The following is a 23792-nucleotide window of genomic DNA, read 5'->3' on the forward strand; positions in this document are numbered from 1 at the left end:
GCTTCTTCACATGTACTTCATTAAAGCTGGGGAAGATGTACAAGTACAAACACATGTAATGTCTGATTAAGGAGTTTGGGGAGGGGATGAGGCATCTGCTTGGCATGTAAACTGCCACAAGCCAGCTAGGCCAGGAGTGGTGGTCAACAAATAGGATTATCCTTATCCTTTATATATTTCCTTATCTATATATCTATCATCTTAACGCAGCCCGCGGCGCCACGGGCACCGCGGACTAAATAAAGCCGTAAGGGCTTAGGGGGAGGAGTTAGGGCGGGCTCTGTCCGGGATGAGGAAGGGTGCCAATTGGCCCCTTCCTCTGGACAGAACATTGGCGGGGCCAATCAGCAGGCGCAAAGCGCCTGCCAATTGGCCTCGCCGATTCCCGCCCTGGCGAAAAGGGAGCAACTGCGAGCCGCACATAGTGCGGCTCGCAATTGCTCCCTGGCTGGCGGCCTGATGCGGCGAGAGGCGCTTCGCGCCTCTCACCGCATCAGCCCACCGGCAAGGGAGCCTCCGGCAGTCGGGCGCAGCACAGCTGCCGGGGGCTCCCTTGCCTAGCGCCCGCTGTATTTTGATTACAGCGGGCTTGATTACTAGTCCTCTATATATCCTCTCTATATTATCCTCTATATATTTGTGAAACAGCCTGGGGGGGGGGGTGGTGGAACGTGTTTGGCTGTCCATGTTGGAATACGGCCAATCAGGATGCAGCCCTGATTGGCCCAGCCCCTGCAGCTCTTGCCTTCTGTCCCTGGACTCTAGACTCTTTGCTCTCAGATGCACCTCAGTGCCTGTAGCTGGCAGCAGGTAAGGGGAGAAGGAGCTGGGCAAAGAGTGGTGATGGAGGGCCTGCTAACGAGGATCTCTTGGCCTGGTAGGCTGGGCCTGTTAATGAGGGCCTCCCGGCCTGCTGAATGCTTGCTAAGGAGCTCTGTCCCAGGCCTGCTCACAAGCTGGCCAGCCCTCGCCCCACTTGATCCAGCTGCAAGCTGCAGCCCAAAGCCACCTTAAGCTGCCTGGCTGGGGGCCAAGGGACCCTTTCAAGGCCTGTTCTTAGAAACAGGCTTTGAAGCTAGTAAATGAATAAATGAATGTAGAAGGCCCCAGGTTCAGTCCCCAGCATCTTTACTTAAGGATCAAGTCATAGAGCATGTGAAAGACCTTTACCTGAGACCGCGGACAGCTGCCACCATTCAAAATAGAGGATACTGATCTTGACAGACCAATGATCCAGTTCAGCATAAGGCAACCATGTATTCCAGCTGCCTTCCAGCTCAAGATCTAGTTCCTGCAGCAGAATTCCAGCCCTTCTATGTTTGTTGACCTTTAAGGTCCCAAGCCCGGATACAAAAGGAGGAGGGTGGTCACTCTGACCAGAACTGAGAAATCAGGCAAGAAACCACATGGAAATTCAAATAAATAAAATCAATAATGCTACCGGATCCTGGTGAGACGTAGACTAGTGGCCGAAACATTAAATTTATGACTGCCACCAATCGCCAAGGGTGGAAACATGTTACACACAAGGCAAAAAATCCAGCAGCACCCACAGCAGCATATTGGCTGAGAGGACAGCCAGCTAAAGGATAAAAGTAGAAGAAAGAAGGGTAACTGTATGGAGCAGGATGCTGGACTAAATGGTCTAGTTGGTCTGACTCACCAGGGCCCGTCTTCTGTTCCTGCTTTGCCTTTGAGCGGTCCTGCCTTCAAGTGGCTCTTACAAGTGTGCCTTTTAAAGCTCTCCACCAAGACCACAGCCTCTGACTAAATGGATGCATTGATTTAATTCTAGGCAGATATTGTCAAGTAATTAAGACTCTACATTTACAGCAATTGTACTGCAAAGGGATGAGAAGAATTGGAAAGTGACTAAGCTTCTTCAATTGTTTTACCAAGTTGGGATGGATGTCCAGAATTATTTTTAATAGGGTGGCTACCATCCTGCCAACCCTTCTTTTAATAGTTAAAGGACAACCTCGTTTGGGCCCCAGAGGCATCTCTTGTAACCCCCTAGAAATAATTTTAAAAAACCTACCTTGCAATCTGGCATCTCTATGGTCTGCAAATGGAGTCTGAATGAAACAAAGATGGGACATGCTGGAACAAGCAGTTTCATCCTGACACTAGGGTGTCACAAGGCTGTCAGTACATCTGCATGAATGGGCCATCAGGATAGCACTCCTTACTGCCAGCATCTCCCTCATGCCCCTTGGGGGATCTTGGGGGCAACAGCATATGCCAGCATTAAGCCACACCCTTTCTTAATTATTTGGAAATATCTAACAGTATGTATTGTCTTCTCTTGGGAAACTTCTAGTTCTCAGGAAGTTAACCCATCATCAGTTGGGCTTCCAACACGCAGCGCATGGCCTTAGGCTACATTTCTGCTATAAAAATAGCCTTTTATCCCCATTTTGTGTGTTCAGCTTCCTGGCTCCACATGGCCTCCCTGCACTGGTGTGCTGCTGGTCACATGACAGTCCCCCCTGATCCTCAACTCTTCTGGAATAGGCAAATATCACACAACCCTATTCTGAATCTCCAATTTTTCTCTGTTTTATTTCTTAGGAACTTGTATGTTTTGCTCTTGTGTGTATTTTGAGTGCACCCCAATATTTTCCCAAAATAAATATTAAGTGCAAGTTAAGTTGCTATCTTTATTTAAGAGAGTTTCCACCTGGGGGAAAAAACCACATAAACATTGGTTACCCACCTTCTTCCTAATATATTTAATAAACATTAAAATACCTCATACTTCCCCTTGAGGGTTCCATTTCTGGTTGCAGAGTATTTTTCAGTGGCTGTGACTTATAAGTAACTAAGGCATATGATCAGCATGGGGCAGAGGAAGCAAATCCATCCCTGAAATATAAAGGAGACAGTCAGTATAAAGGGGCCTCTGACATGGACTGCCAAGAATTTTAGGGCCTTTCCATATAAGAGAGTATTTCCCCCTTAATGCCATTTTCCTTCCCTCCCATGGCTGCCTTTGCGTGGTGTCTGCAGCTGGGCTGTCTAGTGCAAAGAACAGCCTAGTGCAAACAAGGGACATGGACATAATGGCGAGGAGGACCACATCACTGTTAAAAAGGTGAGGCATGTTCTCAAAACACTGAGAGGTGTCTGGGAAGGAGAAGATAAGCCTTGCTGGTGCCTAGACCTTTTCATTTCCAAAAGACTACCGAAGGGTTGTCTCTTCCGCTTCCAAGGGGGATCTTCTAATGGAGACACTAGCCATCCCACAAGGAGGTCTGTGACTACATCTTTGTATATTTGTGTTTACCGGCAGCCACAGAGGAGGGTGAGGTGGATCCGGATCTTGGTGTGAGGAGGAGAGACTTAATCCTTTCCCTCCATGCCATCTCTAGAGCTGCTGGTCGCCCTGCATACGGACACTGGATGGGGACCTCCCCTGTGTTCCCCCTCCCTGACAAATTGCAGTGGTGATGGCGATGACTGAGCAAAGGTAAACTACTCGATGAGAGGAGGAGTTTCATCTTCTGTGCCATTACTCTCTTCCGGATCCGGCCAGTGCCAGAACTCTTCTTAAAGGTGGAGCCACCCCCCACGGTCATGTCTAGGTGGACTCTTGAATCCATCCAGTAGTTAATTTTGGCTGACTAAACAGTCATAAGCCTTCCTTATGCTACGATAAAGGCATGGCACAGGAGGAAGCAGAGAGAGTTGTGTTGCTTCTCACCAGTGAGGTGAACAGGCAGGTGGATGCCTGCAACACTGGCATTGTCAGAGCATGACCTGTCATATTAGTCATGGTAAGGGGGGGTGGGGTGAGGTTGCCAGTAGAATTTCTTTGCAACAGCAGTGCTGCACTGAATTTTCTTCAAGTAGCAATTGAACATTTATAATACAACTGTTCCCTCCTCCTCCTCCCCCCTCCCCCCAAAAACTTTCTAGCAAACTTTCTGAACTGAAGCCATAAGGGCAGCTCTGGACCCAAGGGCTTAAATTGTCCCCAAGTTGTCTGCCTGTATGCTACAGCCAGATTTACACAAAATGCACACAGACATTTTTGAGTATGCATATGTGCAGATTTCTAGATATTTGCTGGGTTCTTTAAGAGGCGCTGTCAATGGCAAGGCTATTTTTCCCTACATTATAAATGACCACCACTACTAGGCAGCAGGTTTATGGATTGCCTCTCAGGTGATGCCAGCTGGGAGTTGGCAGGGGGTATTGTGCCTGGGAATTAGTTTAGAGAAGGTAACTTAAACATAGTAATGGAAGGTTTTGTTACCTGACTGGCAGGAGGTTCTTTCACAAACACACACACACTCACACACACTGACCTGGTTTGTATAACATTTTCCCTCTGGGCAGTGAAAGTCACACAGACTGTTTACACACTGGAGGTTTCATGCCCGGCTGCAGGCTGGAGTTTTAGTTGTGGCAGGTTGCCCCACCTCTTCCTGCTCCCACACAGGGGAGCATTTGGCCCGGTGTGCCTCATCTGCCCCCATTTGTGCTCCTGCACGTAAATGGTCACACAGGAGAAAAAGCCAGAAAGGGTCCCTGAGATTGGGTGACAAAGGGGACAAAATGCCAGGTTCCCTGGTTACGTTGGGAGCCTAAGTCAGGTGTCTCTGCTGTGGGGCTATTCATTCAGCAGCCCTTATATCCAGGGGGAGGGAAGAGGACCTTCAGCCCCGAGTAAATCACTTTCAGCCTAGTATACCAGGGTAACAGGACAATCAGGGTAAGACATGCAAATTTTGTATGGTTTGCAAATAGGCAACTCTGTATTAGTATATTCATGCTAACAGTAAGTCATGTGGTTTGTTTTCATATGATTTGGGAGATCGATCTAGGTGGGATGAAGGGAACTCAATAGAGGATCTTTGTCTAAGGGTCCACCGTGGCTCTTGGTAGGCCTAAGCATGGTGTCATGTTTAAGAGCAGCAGCCTCTCATATGAAGAACCAGGTTTGATTCTCCCCTCCTTCATAGGCAGCCAACTGAGTGACCTTGGATCAGTCACAGTTCCCTCAGAGCTCTCTCAGTGTCACCTATCTCATAGGCTGCCTGTTGTGGGGAGAGGAAGGGAAGGAGATTGTAAACTGCTTTGAGACGATTTGGGTAGTAAAAATGGGGTATAAAAAACCCAATTGTCTGTTATTTATTAATTATAATAAAAATAATTTAAAAATAATTTAAAAAACCCAACTCTTCTTCTAATCTCTGGTCTGAGCAGAGTTTTCTGTGGTTACTAAGGTGTAAGACAGATATGTATGGCAAAAAGCATGCATCTCTGTCAACTTGCAAAAAATAAAATTGCATATCCTTGTGGTTGCACTTCTTATTGGGACCTTGCAGAAATGGTGGTGGTTGGGGGGGGGGGGGGATGTAAGCCCTCAAATGCCTTTCACTCTTTTATTAGCATTTTAGAGACCGTGGGGAATATATTTTGTTTAAAGACACATCTTTCCTCCTCTTTACATGCTAAACGCACCACAGGATACCTGGCTTTAATGAAGACAATCAAGTACTCACTGATATTAGACCAACTACATTTCTACTTTCTTTGTAGTATTTTGAGTGCTCCAAAGTACATAGCTGACATGGAATTGGTGTTGCACGCTGAAGTAAGAGAACTGTCTTTTGAGATGCAGGCCTGGCTAAGATCTTTGTGGTTAAAGATCTTGAGATCTGATTTGCTGCTGGGACTTTTAAGTTTAATTAAGAGTGATCATTTTACATCTGACTAGGACAGGCTATGGAAGATAAATGGATATGTCACAATGTTACTGCCAATGTGTTTTAAACACATTAGGGAGAGCAAAAGACTTTTGAGAGTGCTATATGGTAGCAGTACTATTATAAGATTTCATATAGGTTTGTCCATCTCTTGCTTTGAAATATGCTCCCCAACCCACCAAAGTCCCCAAGTATTATTGGACTTTGTACTAAAATGCAGAAGAGATTTTATGCTGGCTTTTCCTTCAGCAATTATAACAGGAAGGTACTTTGATATAGCACTCTCTGATAGATTATGTGCCTGTGGATTAGAAAAAATATATACGATTGATTATATTCTTCTTTTATGCCTTTGGTTTTCAGATGTAACAAATGAATTGATATTTCCTTTGGAAAGAATATTGTTTCTGTGGAGGCAAATGTTTTGTGGTTGCTAAGTGACAAAGAACAATAAATGACTGCAGGCTGCAGAATATTTGATACTGCTGATAGCTCGTTGAATCCCTAAACCTCATTAATATTTTAGTTGTGTCACCTATTTATAATGTTCTTGGAATGTACAGTAATTGGAAGTTTAGATTGCGTCTCCCTCCCCAACATAGCTTTCATTCAGATCAAGGCTGCACACATGCACAATTTACTAGTGACAGACTGACATCCCTTTTGGCCCTCTGTCACTCAGTGGCAAGGGGAAACACTCTGCCTATGCTCAGAAATGTCATAATCTCAGTTATTACTCAGTATATCCCAAGGCTGAGCCCTGGCTCTGCAAGTGGATGAATACTGACAAATACAGCCCTGCATCTAAGTTTGAACTCTTCTTATTTCATATGAAGAGCCCTGAGACTTTTGACAGGCAAGCTTCAAATATTAGGCTCTTTTATAGGTGCATACTTCCAAATAGATTCACATATTTAAAAACTACAAGAATGCCAGCTGCCTTGTTTCCCACAGTACAAATCTTTGTTGCAAATACAAATCATCTTAAACTGGAAATTGTTTTTGTTGACTGATAGCCTTTTACCTTAGCAACCCATTAATTAATTGCACTTAGACATATTTGCATCGTGCCAGAGGCTTTTGAGATACTGAAGGTCACAAACAAAGTTTGAGTCTTGTGGCACCTTTAAGACCAACAAAGTTTTATTCAAGGGAAGCAGTGTTGGTCTGAAGCAGCAGAACAAAGTTGGGCATGCACAAAAAAGTTCATACCTTGAAAAAAACTTCCTTGCCACTGACTCAAACTTTGTTCTGCTGCTTCAGACCAACATGGCTTCCCTCCTGGAAATAGCTTATGGTTTAACAAGGAGGGACAAGCCCAATCCATAACTGTAGTTCCTTTTTTATTTCCTTTCACAGCATTTTGAAGACATTATAGAATCTAAACACTCAAAATACTAGCATGTGCTCCTAACTTGCTGTCACCAATTAATAACTACATTTAAAAAATTTCTTTTGCCAATTAATCAACTAAAATGCAGCTTTAATTAAAACATACGATGAATTCCCTCACTGATAGCACTTCTGTACAGGGAATTACATGGACCCTTTCACTTGTAAGATACTTGACAGGAAATTCAGACTCACGTGGCTGCACTTGATTTCCTACACAGAAGCAAACTCCCACAAGAAACCTATCACACAAAATCTATCATGTGCAAAGCAGCAGCCCTTGGTTGCTTTCGCTGTGTAGGAGAAGGGTCTGGCCCAGCAGGCTGGAGGTGGAGGGAGTCTCCCTCTTGTTCTGCACCAGCTCCCAAGCTTGTCAGCAGCACCAGCTGGAGTTTCACCCAGGTGTCACTGCAGACAGGTGGAAAAGGAGTCTCATTTCACAAAATCATAAATCTCTTTTTGGCAGCCTTGCTGAGGAGACATGCTCATGGAAGACACAGTCTTCTCACCTTCTTCAGCGGGGGTGATTCTGCCCCCCCCCACCAAGCTCCCTCCCCCAATGAAAGAAGAGAGGGACTTCTGCTGTGGCACTACAGCCTTTTCACAAAGCCTAGTGATATTCATTTTGCATCGGGAAGATCAGCCACGGTGTCTGGTCTGGTGTGGAGGAAAATCAGAAGAGCAAACAAAGACAACAGACCCTTTTGAGTAAAGGTTCTTTGACCAGGAAAGGAAATAAAGTCAACAAACTTCTTCAAAAAGTATTCTTCAGGTGAAGATTTAAGGGCAGTCGTACATTGGCTGGTTGGTTCACATATCCTATCACAATGATAACTCTGTCACATCAAAGCTTTGTCAAAGGGATAGCAGCTGTCACAGATCAGCTGCATGCTACTTGAGCTATATACATTTTTTATTTACTTATCATTTATACTTTTTCTTAACACATGATAATAGGAAGCTGGAATTGTTCATTGTATGAAGAGAAATAACATCACCTGATAAGGGGAGGGGGTGGCTCAGTGGTAGGACCTCTACCTGGGAGGCAGAAGATTCCCGTTTCGATCCCAGGTATCTCCTTTTAAAAAGATCTAGTGCAGGGGTAGTCAAACTGCGGCCCTCCAGATGTCCATGGACTACAATTCCCAGAAGCCCCTGCTAGCATTTGCTGGCAGGGGCTTCTGGGAATTGTAGTCCATGGACATCTGGAGGGCCGCAGTTTGACTACCCCTGATCTAGTGGTAGGTGATGCAAAAGACCTCAGCCTGTGAGTAGACAGTAGGCCTTTGTTGGACCAGGGATCTGTTGCAGTGCAAGGCAGCTTCAGGTGTTCAATATTCCATTAATCTTCTGCTGACAGCATTAAAGCCAACATCAAATTAAAATCATCATCATCAATTAGAAGCATTCATCAACTCACCAACATGAATTAAAACTAGCAACCAATTCAGTCTTCAGTCAATACACCCCTAACCAATTAGGCAGCAGCATATCCTGCAAAATACCTGGCAAAAATTCCATCTTCCTTCTTGGGCAGAAAACCAATTGATAGGGCAAATTCTCCTTGGGAACAGATTCCAAAACTATGCCACTGCAATGGTTACTTAGCCAAAAAGAAAATGTCCTACCCCTTCATCTTTGGAAATGGGCACCCGAAAACCAAGTGGGATTTGAAAGGTGTGAGGATCTTCAATCACCCAGAAAAACAAACACTTGACTTTAAAACAAGGATTTCGTTTATTGACCAGGAAAGTACACTCATCCAAACATTGTGGAAACTGGGGCCCAGTATACAGATTTTCACATATATTCCCCTCCCCCATCCCATGGAACCCCAAAAAACAGGGGACCTTTACATAGCCAAAACACTTAGATAAGAGTCTTAGCTCTAAGGCATGGGGGGGGGGTGAATGGTGAAAGGGAGGGGCGGGGCTATAAACTAGGCAGACAGGCTGCCCCCTAATTTCTACAAGGCTAAATTTTATATACCTAACTACATAAACGTCAATACATAATGGCAGAAACAACTGGAGTCTGACAAAAGGATTATGCCTTTGTTGTCAGCTGTGCCTGGAAATCCCTGGGCAGCCAATGAAATTGACCCATTATCACCCCAGTCAGAAATCAGTCCTCTTATGCTGCACCACCTGATTTCCCAGACACTCTCCAAAAGTAGCCTCAGTGAAGTCTGCAAAGAAAATAGTAGCCAGGTCATACTTTCCCAAAGATGGCAGTAAAATGCAGCAAGTGGTAGTATTGATTAATAACATTAGTGATATTTCTATTTCCTGTTTTTTATTATTATTTATTTCTTAGATTTTTATATCACCCTCCCATATGGCTCAGGGCAGTTTACATGTAACATTGCTGGGTGATACATGGAATGACCTAAGCATATAACATAGAGATAACATCAACAATAACCAAACAGTGGTTCTAAATGAACATGTGTGTCCTTGCAACCTGTTGTTGCATTGTTAACCATTCTGTGTCTGTGGAGATAAGGTGGGGTATAATCTGGAACAGCTTCGCTGTATAATTTAAAAAGATAAGGCATAGGTGGGCGGAGATTGGGTGGGGCCTTCCAACTGGTCCAAAGACCCTGTCCCTCCAGACCCTGTCCCCCCAGACTTAGGACCAATAGGGAGGCAACACAGCCCCTGACCAGCAGGGAGAGGAGGTTGGTAGGGCTCCTGAAGGGGGTGAGAACAGAGGCTTGGACAGGCCACGCCAGCCCTTTTCACCCCAGGGCTGTCCTAACTGTCATGTCCAACAATTTCTATCACTTTGCCTCAGACCCCTGATGGAGCTGGCAGGTGGATGGTGAGTGCACTCCCTCCCTCTAAGATCCCCTGAGGGGAGGGAGGCGTTTCCTTCCAAGAGCAATGCAGGTGAGCCTGAGGGCATACTTGTGCTTTCCTTTAAGGTGGAGAGCAGTTGGCTGACAGAAAAGCCCCTTCTCACTTAAAATACTGCTCTGGCCAGCCTCACTACTGGAGGGAAGAAACAGCCAAGTCATGGGTACAACAACTGCACAGGGTTGTTGTGCAGACGAAACTGGATGCTGTTGTGGAGGTTCTTTTGTCTCCTGCTTCATCTGCAGAACAACCCTGTGCAGTAGGCCTCAAGTGTTTCAACTCCACAACAACCTGCGTGAGAGGCCTTAAGTGGTTCTTCTGCACAACAACTCTGTCCAACCTCCCAAGCAGCCCTTTCTACCTGGGGAGCTGATCTTTATAGTCTGAAGATGAGTTGTAATTCCAGGAGCTCTCTAGACCCCACGTGGAGATTGGTTACCCCTGGGCTGGAAATATTCCTGGAGGTTTGGAGGTGGGACTTCAAAATCGTACAATGCCTCAGAGTCTGGCCTCCAAAGTAGCCATTTTGCCTGCAGAGCTGATTATTATAACCTAGAGATGAGCAGTGATCTAATCATAGAGGCTTGCAGACTGCGATTTGGGGGGGGGGAGTGGTGCGGGTGTTTCCCTCCTGGGCTATGGCCAGCCCTTACCAGCAACTGTTTGTATTTTGGGGCACAGACAGACAGACAGACCAGCATCAGTCCTGTGATTCTGGAAAGTGCAGGAAGATCTAAATAAAGAATATTTACAGCCTGAAACTGTAAATAGTGAACAAGTAAATGGTTGGAGAGACATGGGAACTGAAGTGACTTCTCTCAAGCTTGGCCTGGTAAAAAACAGTATTTGCCAGGAAGGTCCTATGAACTCAGAGGCATAAGTTGGCCCAGAATATCAAGTGGAGTTAGATTTACAGGAAAGTAGACAGTGAGACTCTGGGTGAAACTAGGTGATCTACTTTTATTAAGCAACAGCTTGGCCTTGCAGACAAAAACAGTTGCCAGCAGTAGGCCTCAGGCTTCAGAAGGGCAGATATCACCAGCCAAGCAACCAAGGGGAGTCTGGGGCCACCTGCATTCCTTTTGAAGGGATACATGTGAGGTGAGAGAGCTTTCCCTTCAGCCTAACTTCCTGGAGATGAGTTCTACTTCCAGGGGATTCTCAGACCTCACCCGGAGGCTGGCATCCCTAAGCCTCAGTGGGATACAATGCTACACAGTCATACCTCCAAAGCAGCCATTTTTGCCTAGGGACCTGATCTTTATAGTTTGGAGATAAGCAGCAATTCCAGGAGATCTCCAGGCCCCACCTGAAGGTTGGCTGTCCCTGGTCTAAACATATTCCTTGAAGCCTGGAAGTGGGGCCTCAAAAGTATGTAATGCCCCTGCAGCCATTTAACACCCCCTTGACCTATTTCAGGTCAATTAAACATTGTAGAGAGGAGGTAAGGTTGCCAGATTGGTGTAGGTACATATTCTGGAATTCCACACTACCTAGATATGCATCACTAAGATCAAGACTGTGCACAGAGAGACCTCCTCTTAGGTTTGCCATCTTTGAAGTGAGGCTTTCTACCCCATCTCCCTCACAGGAAAAAAATGGAGACAGAAGGAGCATGGTGGACACCTGTGTAATGTGACTAACCCATATATATTAGGACAGAGGGACATTTTGGTGTCTGTGGCCTAATTCACACAAGAAGGGAAATGACGCAGAACTGGAGGGAATTGGTTGCCATGTAATCTCCCCCTAAGAAGAGTCTCCAGTCTGATTTTCCCTTCACATATCTGAGGACATGGCCCTGGAAAGCTCATCTGTAACCACTATGTCACAATCCCCAAAGGTCAGTCATCTCCCACACTCAACGAACATTCCAAACCACAGGTTCTTGACATCCATATCTCCACACCCACACCCTCATTTGCCACCATGCCACCACAACCTCCCACACAACACACACATTCAACCCCATGCCCTTACAGACTGGACAACTCCTCCGCTTCCTGTTCCAACCACCAAGCTCTAGCGCCTGTTGTATTCCTATTTGTCCCTAATTTTAAATAAATGTTTTATAGTAGAGGGGGGAGGGAGGATACCTTAGAGGTGGGTTGTTATTGTTTTTTGGCTGTAGTAACAAGGAGACTAACCTCTAGTTCCTTAAACAGAAACTGAACTATTAAAACAAGAACTTGTTGCTGAGAAACTGTCACAATTGTCTGGTCCTATGTTCCAGCTACCTTAGAGGGTGTAAAACAGTGGACTTCATTTCATTATTAGGTTGATTTATAGTTGCTGGGAATTGACTCAGAGCCAAGTGAAAAGCTTCAGGTGTCTTCTGTCTTTATTGCTTGCTGCTTCAGTCACCTCTGCTCACTCAGTGCTGGTCCAATTAACCTATTTTGCTCAACAGAGGCCGAAGTTGACTGACTTTTGACCCAAATGGAGGAGAATTTTAGCCCACCTTTTGCCAGCTCAGCTCTGGCCAGGAGGCAAGTTGGAATCTGCTTCCTCCCTTGCTGATTGTTCCTTGGTAACAAAACACAGGAGGGATTATGCAGAAAGAATGCTCTTCAAGGTTAGTTTGTTTCTCATTTCTGCTTCGTGAGATGAGAAACCTGCTGAAAGTTTGAGACATCTGAAATAAGTTTCCAGGGCATTACAGTCCCTTATTACTGCTGTTTGTTTCTGAGACTAGAGGGATTATCTGAATCAGTGAACTGAGAAATTCTATCATTCTTGTAAAAATGGGCTGAAACAGAGGCTGTCTGAGGCACAAGGGAGCAATTAGAGTGACCTTGAAGGCCCAAGGAAGCGCGACTCTTCAACAGGATGGACGCCTCGATTAGAGTTGCAGCATTTGGATGGAAGTCAGAGCCAGCAGCCTTGAGCTGAGCAGAAGGGGACTAGGCTGAAGACCAGACTCAGTAAACTGAGCTTCATATTGTCTCCATTCCCCAGGAAAACAGACGAAAGAAGGATAGCGTGCTCTAAGTTCTCTTGATGGCTCTGCCCCATGTGAGTTCTTTCATTGGTTCCGGTTGGATGGAAAGGGACAGTCAATCAAGATGGAAAGAGTTTTGGGAGAAAAGGAGACAGACTTGGCCTTGAGTGTGATTGAAGTCAGAGTCATTGTAATTTGTACCATAACAATTAGGAGACTTGTCATAAGATATTTGTTACTGTGGTAACTGGAACAGATGTCTATCCTCTAGGGCAGGGGTAGTCAATCTGTGGTCCTCCAGATGTCCATGGACTACAATTCCCATGGGAATTGTAGTCCATGGACATCTGGAGGACCACAGGTTGACTACCCCTGCCCTAGGGAGAGTCCAGGGAGTCTGTCCTCCAGGGCATGGGCAGTCAACCTGTGGTCTGGAAGACCAACCATCTGGAGGACCACAGGTTGACTACCCCTGCTCCAGGGAACACTTCTTTGTCACAGGTACTGAATATTTCCAGTAATCACACTGCATGGTTTTGTCACTGGGGACTCTCCATATCCACCTCGCTAATATTTTTGTTCTGATTGTGGCTCTTGTGTGGAACATGGCTACTTATACAGATGCTAGTGATTCCTATTAAGTAGTGCTATGGTTGCCAAATTCCTAGAGGTCCCCTGAACCAGTGGTCCCCAACCCACGGGCTGCGGCCCGGTGCCGGGCTGCAAAGGCCTTGGCGCCGGGCTGCAGCTCCCTCTTCCCGCCCCCCCGAAGCGAGAAGCTCGCTAGGCCGCGAGCAAATTGGCCGCTGAAGCAGCCGATTAGCTCGCGGCCCAGCCAGCTTCTTGTTTCGGGAGGGGGGGGGGAAGAGAAGCTTGCCGAGTCGCAAGCTAATCCGCCGCTTTGGCGGCCGATTTGCTGGCGGCCCGGAGGGGCCGGGAGAGGGAGCCGCGGCCGCCAGCATGGTGGCGGCGCAAACGCGCATGTACGGACTGCCACGCACGCGCATTTGCGCCCCTGCTGGGTGCAAACGTGCATGCATGGCAGTCTGCGCATGCACATTTGCGCTGGGGCTGCCGCATGTGCACGGGGCCCCGGGCCGCCCTCTCCCGCCACTCTGAAGTAGCGATCCGCGGCAACTGGAAGGTTGTGGACCACTGCCCTGAACTATAAATTCTCTGGTGTGATTTCTCCAGACACCCCTCCCCTTCTATTACATCTGTCCACTTGCTGTAATTAGAGACTCCAGGTGCACCATATTGACAGAGTTTAAATATGCAAAGAGGAGTACAGAACCAAGCTTCTTAAAAGAATAAAATTGTTTTATTTAGAAGAGAAACAACTTTGTAAGCCAGTGAGCCAGCTTGGTGTAGTGGTTAGGAGTGTGGACGTCTAATCTGGTAAGCCGAGTTTGATTCCCCGCTCCTCCACATGCAGCCAGCCGGGTGACCTTGGGCTCACCACAGCACTGATAAAGCTGTTCTGACCGAGCAGTAATATCAGGGCTCTCTCAGCCTCCCCTAACTCACAGGTGTCTGTTGTGGGGAGAGGAAAGGGAAGGCAGATGTAAGCCACTTTGAGACTCCTGTTAGAGAAAAGCGGCATATAAGAACCAACTCTTCTTCTTCCAAGGAGTCCTGTCTGTCTGTTGATTCAGTCTGTTGTTGAGGAAAACAGGGAGGAAGTGAGCTCAAAGAAGCAGGAAGTCTCCAAAAAGCCAATCAGAGCCGATTCTGCACACATTAGATAATGCAATTTCAATATGCTTTTGTAGATGGATTTTCTTGTGCAGAACAGGACAATCTATTTCTAAAATGCATTGAAAGTACATTATCCAGTGTGTGCAGAATGGTTCCAGAGCCCTGGAGGAGATAATTTGAAAAAATCAGGAAGTTTCTATACCAAGTATGATAAATATCTCTCTTCCGGTGCACCCTGCAGGGAATATGTTTCTGAATCATGTACACAACAGATCTCAGCAGGCAGAGAGGAGACAGATAACAGAAGGGGAAGGAGGGGCAACAGCTATTTTATGTGTCCCATGCTGGAGAATTAAAAAGTTCAGCAAATCACGAGTAAATTGTAATCTGGCAAATTTGGACAGGGCTTTTCTTCAGCAAGGTGAGTTGCCCACTTTCCCACCCCCTCTGTGGCTCATTTCTACAATTATTTTAATATATAAAATCAATTAATATCTTAAAATATTGTTTTATTATTTATTTATTTATTTATTTAGATTTATATACCGCCCTCCCCGAAGGCTCAGGGCGGTTAACAGGGGTTTGTTAGACTGAGTGCTCCCACTATGTGCTGTGCCTGTCAAGATGTGTCCCTCTAACCCTTTAATAAGTTGCAAACACACCAGCAAATCTGCTCATTCTTGAAGCAATGACTTGTCAGCTTATGACCCCTTTAACAATAGCCACCCCTTCCTTTTTGCTCTGTATCCACGTATGAAATCTACAAAGCAGATTTTTGTAGTCCAACTATTAGACCATCAAACTCATAAATGGGATTCATAGCTATGGGAGGGAGGGTTCAAATGTGAGTTTCCTCATATTAGGGCATATAAACAGTATGGATAGAACTTTGTTGTGCTAGAGAAGTACGTATAAATAGTGGGTACAAAGAGTCTGGGACCCAAGAACTATGTGCTCTATGGGCCAACATCCTTTTGTCATTGAAGAATCAGGTCATGTTTTCTAGTTTTGGCTGCTCTCCAGGAGACAATGAGAGCTAGAGAACTGAAATCAATTTCCTAGGGGGGGGCTCTTAATTTCTAGGATACTGAGTGGATAACTAGGTTCTACAAGGTGAGATATGTTCAATTCCTCTGTACCACTGCCAGCTTCAAGACAGAATTAACTCTATGTTATGGGTAGGGGCAAGAAGAAAGAGAAGCCTTTCTTTTTCTCAAATACTCCATAAAAGATATTAGTTAAATTAAAAGATGAAACTTCTGCTCACATGCTAACTATCTCAATATATCAATGCTTTGATTGCTAGAATCACCAACCCATGAGGTTTCCATAGAACATCTTCCATCCTATTTATTGACCTAGGAAGCATCTATTCTAGCCTATGCTGCATGCATAGATTTATCAGTATCTTAACAATGTACAAGATACTGCCCTACTAAAAACTTTCCCTTGATAGCCTGGTTTTTGGTTTTAATGTATTTGATGAATTATCTACCTGTCATATATGTGCAAAATATCAATCTGATGTGGATAGCAGAGGTTCAAAAGCATAAGCAGTTCAGGTGCTGGACAGCCCTCCCCCCTAGAAAAGGTTGCGGACCACTGCTGTAAAGCACCCATTTTTTCCAGAGGAACTGATCTCTGTAGCCTGCAGATAGGCTGTACTCCCAGGGGACACCCAGGTCACACCTGCAGGCTGGCATCCCTAAGAGCTACTGGGATTTCATTCTGGATTTTCCATACAGGCTTCTATATTACCCCAGTATCTATATCACCTAGCCTGCCCCTCCTGAGAGACAAGCATTTAAACCAAAAGCAGATATGCATTCGTTTTGAATCTAATTCTCTCTAAAGGCCTGGGTCCGCTCCTTCCTACGTATTGGGACACACACCACACGTATTGGGACACACACACACAATATATATATATTCCTGACTTGGTGGACTGAATCCCAGCAGTCATTCTGTAGGTAGCCTGAAAGCAGCCCCTTAATAAAAGGGCAGCGAGCAGCTGTCATTTTGCGGCACTGGCATCTGCCAGAAATGAGGATTATCTATCATTTGGTGTAACTGAAATAGTGGCATTGTGATGGCGCGTTGTCACTATGATCGGTAAGAGAGGAAATGTCTTGGTGCTGCCTGGAATTTATGTGGCTTGCGAGGGGACATTAACATGAGACATGGTTCTGTTCTGCCGGCATTACCTCTTAATACATTCCTAATACTCATTATAGCATACAGCCCCAACTTGGTTTCGCATAGCCAGCCAGAAATGTCCTCCAATCAGTCAGCTGTCACTCCTCATAGATCAAGTTTCATGATCATAACAGATTCAACACTGTCCATGTGGCACGCTGCCTGAGAACAGTGTGGCCATCCATCATGCGCAGCGACCTCTGCCATAAGAGGAAGGCTGCAGCCAAGGACTGAACGATACCTTACCATGGAAAGCAGGCCCATGAAAAGCAACTATATTTTGTTGGATCTGGAGCTGCAAACTACCCTCTTTTATCTCCTAAAGGAACTCTTGAATCAGTTTTGTGAGGGTGCTGAGTATTCTTTGCCAGAGAGCCCTACACCTCTGTGTTCGGATGTTTTGAATGTAGATAGCCATGTCTTTCTGTAGCCTGAGCATGAATCAAGATCTCTGGGAAGGCAAGTGTCAGTAAGACTGGCTAGAAAGCAAGGAAGGACTGGACTGAACAGACAAACAGCAGTTCCCTCTCCCCAGGCCCACCTAAATATGAAGGTGAGTGCCATGCATGAACAGAGTGAAACCTCAAATCCTGGGAGAAGGAAGAGATAACTGGGAGCACTATGCCTATCCTTCTGTTGGAAGACACCTGCTTAGACAAATGCCTAAAATGCATGATGCAAAACTTCCTTTTAATTAGTATTTCTTTTATTGATGTGGAAACACATCTTCTAGTGCAGTCTAAAAATGGATATGAATACGGATGTGACGCTGTATGTCCTGCCCACTCCCCACAGAGCACAGCAGAAGGTGAGGGAAGGCAGGCGAGGGCAACCAAAGCAACGGTGACAGGCCTTGAGGCCTGATGATGAAGGGACACAGGCAGGGAGGCAGGCAATGGCAAAGAAAATGAGCAACTGTGACCAGAGGCAGTGGTAGTGGTGGCGGCAGAGCGAGTGAGGCTCAGTGCTGCACCCTGCCAGCTGCCATGGCTGGAAGATGGGTGTCAAAGGTGGCAGCTGGTGGGGCACAGTACTGAGCCTTCCTTGCTTGTCTTCCAGGGCAGTCCCCACCATCAAGAGTGCAGGGCTGGCTGTGAAAGACAAGCAAAGGAGGCAGAAGCAGCGGCATGGTGAGGGAGGCTCAGCACTGCAGCCCACCAGCCTCCATGCCCATCTCTCCACAGACCATGCTCCAGGTGGTGGCCCTGGTCCTGGGAGACAAGCAACATCTGGCCAGGGGTGGTACTGAGCCTCCCTTGCCATGCCATACATCCTCCCCCAACTTCAGTAAATGGAGTCCTGGTGAAACGCTAACCTAGCCACCTCCATCTTCTGTTTTCCTAGGGGCTGAAAGGAATACAGGGGTCTCAAGGTCCAAAAGAGCCTATACATCTATTCCATTTCAGCAGCTTCTGCATTAACATTGAGGCTTACACTGCATGCAATCCAGTGTGGATATTAAAAAACATACAGAGTTTCAATGTTGAATATTTTCACATACATCTTATGTAACATTCTGGCCCAGGCAGCAAGAAACAGGTCCCCACTATGCACCTGCCCCACTCTACCCTTCTGGTGACCCCAATGGCTCCAGGACAATGGCACAGGCACCCCCAAGACAGCAGGAGGATAGAATGTGTCTCCACATAATCTTCAACGATCAGATTCTCACAATTTTTTTAGAAAGAATAATAGACAAACAGAAAAGGAAAAAATATACACATCAAATTAAAGATTGCTATATATTATGTAATACAGTTTAAAAGATATGCTAAAAGGAACAGAATTCTCCCTGTCTCCTCCTCATCTGAATCTTAATAGTTAATTAAGCATTTCCAACTCCCCCTCCCCCAGTATTTTTTAGGTTGAGACATATTAAATCCCCAAGATATTGGTATTTCCTGATATTCCTAAATCATAATACTGGCATGGTATTGAGATTCAGAAAATATTCAGGAATGCTGAAATGTTTTGACTCCAAGGCCTTTAAAGGGACCAAGACACTGTCAGTGCCATGGCACCAATTCATGCCAAGCCTGGAGACTTGCCAACTTGGAGTGGAGAAGACATTTGCCAGCCCCAGCTGAGCCATGGCGGCACGGAGCACACAGCTCTGAGTTGGCAGCTTGGGTGAAAGTGAGCTGTGATGCAACAGCAGCAGCAGCAGCAGACCCAGAGCAGGAAGCCTGGGGGCCAGATACAAGCCTTGCTGGGGTTAGTTCTGGCCTGTGGGCCAGACGTTTAACATCCCAGCATGCCTCTTCCTGGTCTTCATTACACTTCTCCGTGTGGCCAGTTAAATTGGTTTCAAGTTGTAATTTAGACATGTATAAAGGGAATAAAATGATACTTTTTATTAGACCAGCTCACCTTTCAAAATAAATACTAGAAGTGCGTCTCTTGGAACACAGGTAACATGCTCGGACCAGTGCTAATCCAATTGAGGACCTATTCATAGATTATAAGGTGTGTATGTGAGGTGCAAAAAAGAAAGATTTGTGGAGGCCAAGCATGGTGGGACTATTGATACACTTCAAAGGAGTCCAAGGGTGTGGAAAGTTCCAATGTTGACTGCATGTCCATTACTAGGTGTGGAGAAATGCATTTGTACCTCCAGGGGCCAAAAAAGCCAGGAGAGTGGCAAATGCCAAACAGAGACTTGGACAGCTGCTGATGTCCAGATGTCAGATGCTGCAGAGGGCAAGATGGAACCACGCTTGCAGGTCATTAGGGCTGTTCCAATACATCATGTTATTGTCTATAATGACATTTCAGGGGGGGAGGAATTATTTCATGGTTCATGAGACTGGCTGTATTGAGGGTGGTTGTGCTGTATGGCACAGATTTGTATCCAACACAGAGAAACAGAGCTTGGGCACTGGATATGCCACTGTAAACATATGGGGGTGCTGCAGAGCCATGGATGGGTTTGAGGTTACCTGGGGTATGCCACACCAGTGTTTGCAGTCCTGTGTGGCCTTTTTCACATTATACCATGTTAATCCCTACCAACAGTGATATAAACTTGGCAAACATATCTACCCTTGAAACGTCGTAAGGTATGAATTTGCCCATGGAGTTTTGGGGAGCAAAGGATTTAAGTCACCTGTGTCAACTGATTTACGTTGCTAAACTTTGCTAAAAGATATGAAGCTATATGAATTCCCAGAGACAAAACTGGTATTTTCCAGCAAGAAAATCCACTATACTGAAGTTTTCCATCACTGTTCCCCTTGAGATCTCAGTGGACTCCTGAAAAATCGAGAACAATAAAGCTACAACTGCATCTAAATTTGGAAAGTGTATAAAGAAGTGCTCTCAAGCAATGACATCTAGCCCTAAGAGAGTTTTGCTTTGTGCTAGTCCAGGATACGTCTCCTATCTGTTAAATAGGGTGGTTGGCTGAACACTAAACATGGCAAGGCCCCTGAATCATTAACAGTTGTGTGGAAGATGCAGTTTTGACAGATACTGCTTGTTACTCAATCTTCTTCAAATTGCCTCCCAGAGATAGAGAAATCTGTCTGTCTTTATTTTTAAAAAGGGCATCTGGGATTTATATGCATTTGTAAGACCCATTGACATTCGTATCAACTGGAAATGATCCCTCTGTGCTGAAACAACTGATTGTATGCAATATTCAAATTGTGTTAATTCTTAATTGCATATTCTTCAATTTAATTTCCAAATGGACTGATTTGAATATATTGGAACAGAACAGGTCTACTCTCAAACCATGCATTTTGGTCCCACTTGCAACAAGCACATTCACTTCTTGAGGCCAGTTCCTCTTTAGTACCACATTCTTCTTAATTCCAAGTCATTCAAATTATTTAATGCTTAATTTGTCCACAGTTGTTTAGATTTGGATTATATGTTTTATTTAAAATAGGGCTATTCATCCAGTTTTTCCCCAACATGGAATGAAAAGGTTTATCATACCAAACTATATCCCATTTCTGCTCCAAACCTCTGGCATGACTGTAAAAATGCATGGAAATATTACACCTACTGTACACATACACATGGCCTTTTTACAGCCTCGTCCTCATGTTTCACAGGAAAACCAAACCCTATCATTATATTTTCTCTAGTTTTAAGCAGTGATCTGGAATGGCACTGAATTAAATAGTTAAAGAATAGGGCATCCATTTTAGTTGGAGGTGTTCTGGCTAAGCATAATCATCTTCATTTGTGCCAACAATTTTCATTTTCTTTATAACTGGTTTATAGGCCAGAAACAAATTGAAAATCTGGCTTCCCTACTTAAAACATCAGCCAAACTATACTGTAAATCTGTGTTTACATTACTGTCCCTGAAGATAGAATGAGTGGTTTTAATATATGTTTTATTGTTATAATTATAACAAGTATTCTATTACTTTATTGTTATTGCGTATGTTGTTACCTGCCCTGGGCCTTCGGAGAAGGGTGGGTGGATTATTAATAATCTATTATTGTTGTTGTTGTTACTACTACTATTATTATTATTTTAAAAAGACTTCACTGGATCAAACAAAGGGTCCATCAAGTCTTGCACTCAGTTGCCCACAATGTCCAGCCAGAGGCTTCTGGGAAGTCTACAAAAAAGGCTTGAAAAGTGCAGTCTTCCTCCCTGCCTTGCCCCTCATTATTTGCTGTTTGGATGGATGTTGTATCTTATGAAGTGGGGGCACAAGGGCACTCATGGACTCAGATTTCTGTCCTCTCCCTTCTCCCAGAGACCTCTCTGATAAGCTGATGCTGGAGATTTCTATAAAAAAGAGGGCATGCAGCCTATGGGCAGTGGTGAGAACAGGTGAACAACAGATTTCATTGGAGTCCTTCTCTGATAACATCACGGCTTCTTGACCATGTGTATCCCATGAGTTCCTGGGACAGCATTTTGGATGTCTCAGGAGACTGCTGAGACTGGGGGAATGTCCTTGTGATTGTGCTTTGCAGCATCCAGCCCATGATATAGTAACTTTAATCAGCTGAAGCTCCTTCTTGTGGAGCAGTTGGCCATAGTTCTCTATGTTGTGTTAATATCCAGGTTTCAGAAACTTCAGTTCGTGCAGAAGATGGCAGCAAGCTTGCTGACTGATGTTAGCTATAAAACGGCAAGTCTTGCCAGTATTGAAAGAACTGCACAGATCATCAATCCTCTTTTGAGTGCCAGCTTGGTGTAGTGGTTAAGAGCGGCGGCCTCTAATCTGAAGTACTAGGTTTGATTCCCCACTCCTCCACTGCTGGGTGACCTTGGGCCAGTCACAGTTCCCTCAGAGCTCTTTTAGCCTCACCTGCCTCACAGGGTGTCTTGTGGAGAGAAGAAGGGAAGATGATTGCAAGCCAGTTTAAGACTCTTTCGGTTAGTAAAGAGCAGCCTACAAAAAACCCTCTTCTTCTTCCTCCTCCTATTCTTTCAATTAACAGTTTTAAAAATTTGGACTCTTTGGGAATGGAGTACTCAAAGGCCTTCCTGTTGCCAGATGAACCTGCCTGGCATTTAAAGGCATCTTTGGAGGCTCTGCTTCATGTGCTCCTATCTTCGAAAGCAGTGGTCCCCAACCCCCAGTCTGGGGACTGGTACCGGTCCGTGGATCAGTCGGTATCAGGCCGCAGCTCCTCCTCGTCCTCCTCCTCGGCTGCTGCCTCGGGGACTGCCCTGCCACCGGCTCACCTTTGGTGCTCTCCAGTGGCTGCCATGGCTGGGGTTCCCCCTCAGTGTGGCACTGTGCAAGTGGAGCAGGGGCTCAGGTGGCAGCAGCAATGTCCCTCGACAAAAGACTACCCCCCCCCGGGCCTCAGTAAAATTGTCAAGTGTTCACCAGTCCCCGGTGATACTGTTGTGGCACGCTATTACAGAAATGCGCCCCCTCATTTGTTTAACTGCCACACCTCTTCAGTGTCTAATGCCCGGTTTGGGCCTCTTTATCTCGGGCCTCATATTGGTGTGTTTCTTTTAATTTGTTTTTCAGCACAGTGTTCTTGTAAGAGTTTTAGGTCCTGCTATTTGTCTTGAGGGTTTGTTCCCTACAGTTCTGCTTAGGGATGCCAGATCTCCCTTGGCCACTGATGTGTGATGGAGGATTGCCAGATCCCACTGGGAAAACTCCAGGAGATTTGGGGAAAGAGCCTGGGAAGAGGAATATGGTGGCCAGCTCTGGGTTGGGAAATATAGGGATTGGCCTCAGGGCTGTATAACACTATGGGTCAATGCCAGAAAGCCCATCCTCCAGTGCATTCATTTTTTCCAAGGGAACTGATCTCTGTAATCTGGAGATGAGCTCTGATTCCAAGGGGTCCCCACCATGTCCCTGGACACTGTTCTGCTGATAATGATTTAGTAGTTATTATTAGTTATCTGATGCTACTGACTTTGCTGCTGGTGAGAGGGTCTTGCAGGTTTTCTAATATTAATGATGTAATTTATGCATGTGTGTTATACTTTTAACCTTTTGTTGGGAGCCGCCTCTGATGCTTGATCTGGCTGAGTGTGTGGAATACAAATAATAATTTAGCTGTCACGTATAATAGCCTTTGACAGGCCTGTCTTCTATGAATGCCCTCTTAAAGCCCAAGTCCAGCAAATCCCTTAATTTTGTATCCATTACCATTTATTTAGAACTTTGAGAAGATATGAGTCCACCCGTTGGGTGTACCCCACTTTCCCCATTAAGGACATTGTACATTTATTATTCATTTATACTCAGACTTTCTCCCCAGTGGAAACACCAAATGGCTTACGTTAGTCTCCTCTTTTCCATGTTATCCTCACAACAACTTTGTGAAGCAGGCTAAGCTGAGAGTGTGTAGCTGGCCCAAGATCACCCTGCAAGCTTCCCTGATAGAGTGGGGATTCAGACTTGGGTTTCTCAGACCCTAGTGTGACAATTTAACCACTACTTTGCACTAGTATAGTAGTACTAACTCTGACTGACCATCTGCATTCTCTGGCTGCTATTCATTCCAGTTACCACGACTTTGCAGCTCAGATTAATAGACTTCATT

The 23792-nt window shown here is 45.4% G+C and overlaps 1 long non-coding RNA gene across 4 annotated transcripts in view; it reads left to right on the top strand.

Moving 5' to 3' along the window:
- Positions 1-23792, top strand: part of LOC143835897 (uncharacterized) — a 107037-nt gene that overhangs the window by 44165 nt on the left and 39080 nt on the right. The window contains exons 4-5 of one of the 4 annotated variants that reach the window (XR_013230396.1): positions 3293-3469; positions 6078-6643. The exons of 1 other annotated variant lie outside the window; for it this stretch is intronic. This is a non-coding gene — a long non-coding RNA (uncharacterized LOC143835897). Of the gene's footprint in view, positions 1-3292; positions 3470-6077; positions 6644-23792 lie in introns of those variants that run through there. 2 more of the 4 variants (XR_013230395.1, XR_013230397.1) reach the window with 2 other exon arrangements.

This window comes from Paroedura picta, chromosome 4, assembly GCF_049243985.1.
Source record: "Paroedura picta isolate Pp20150507F chromosome 4, Ppicta_v3.0, whole genome shotgun sequence".
Taxonomy (NCBI): domain Eukaryota; kingdom Metazoa; phylum Chordata; class Lepidosauria; order Squamata; family Gekkonidae; genus Paroedura; species Paroedura picta.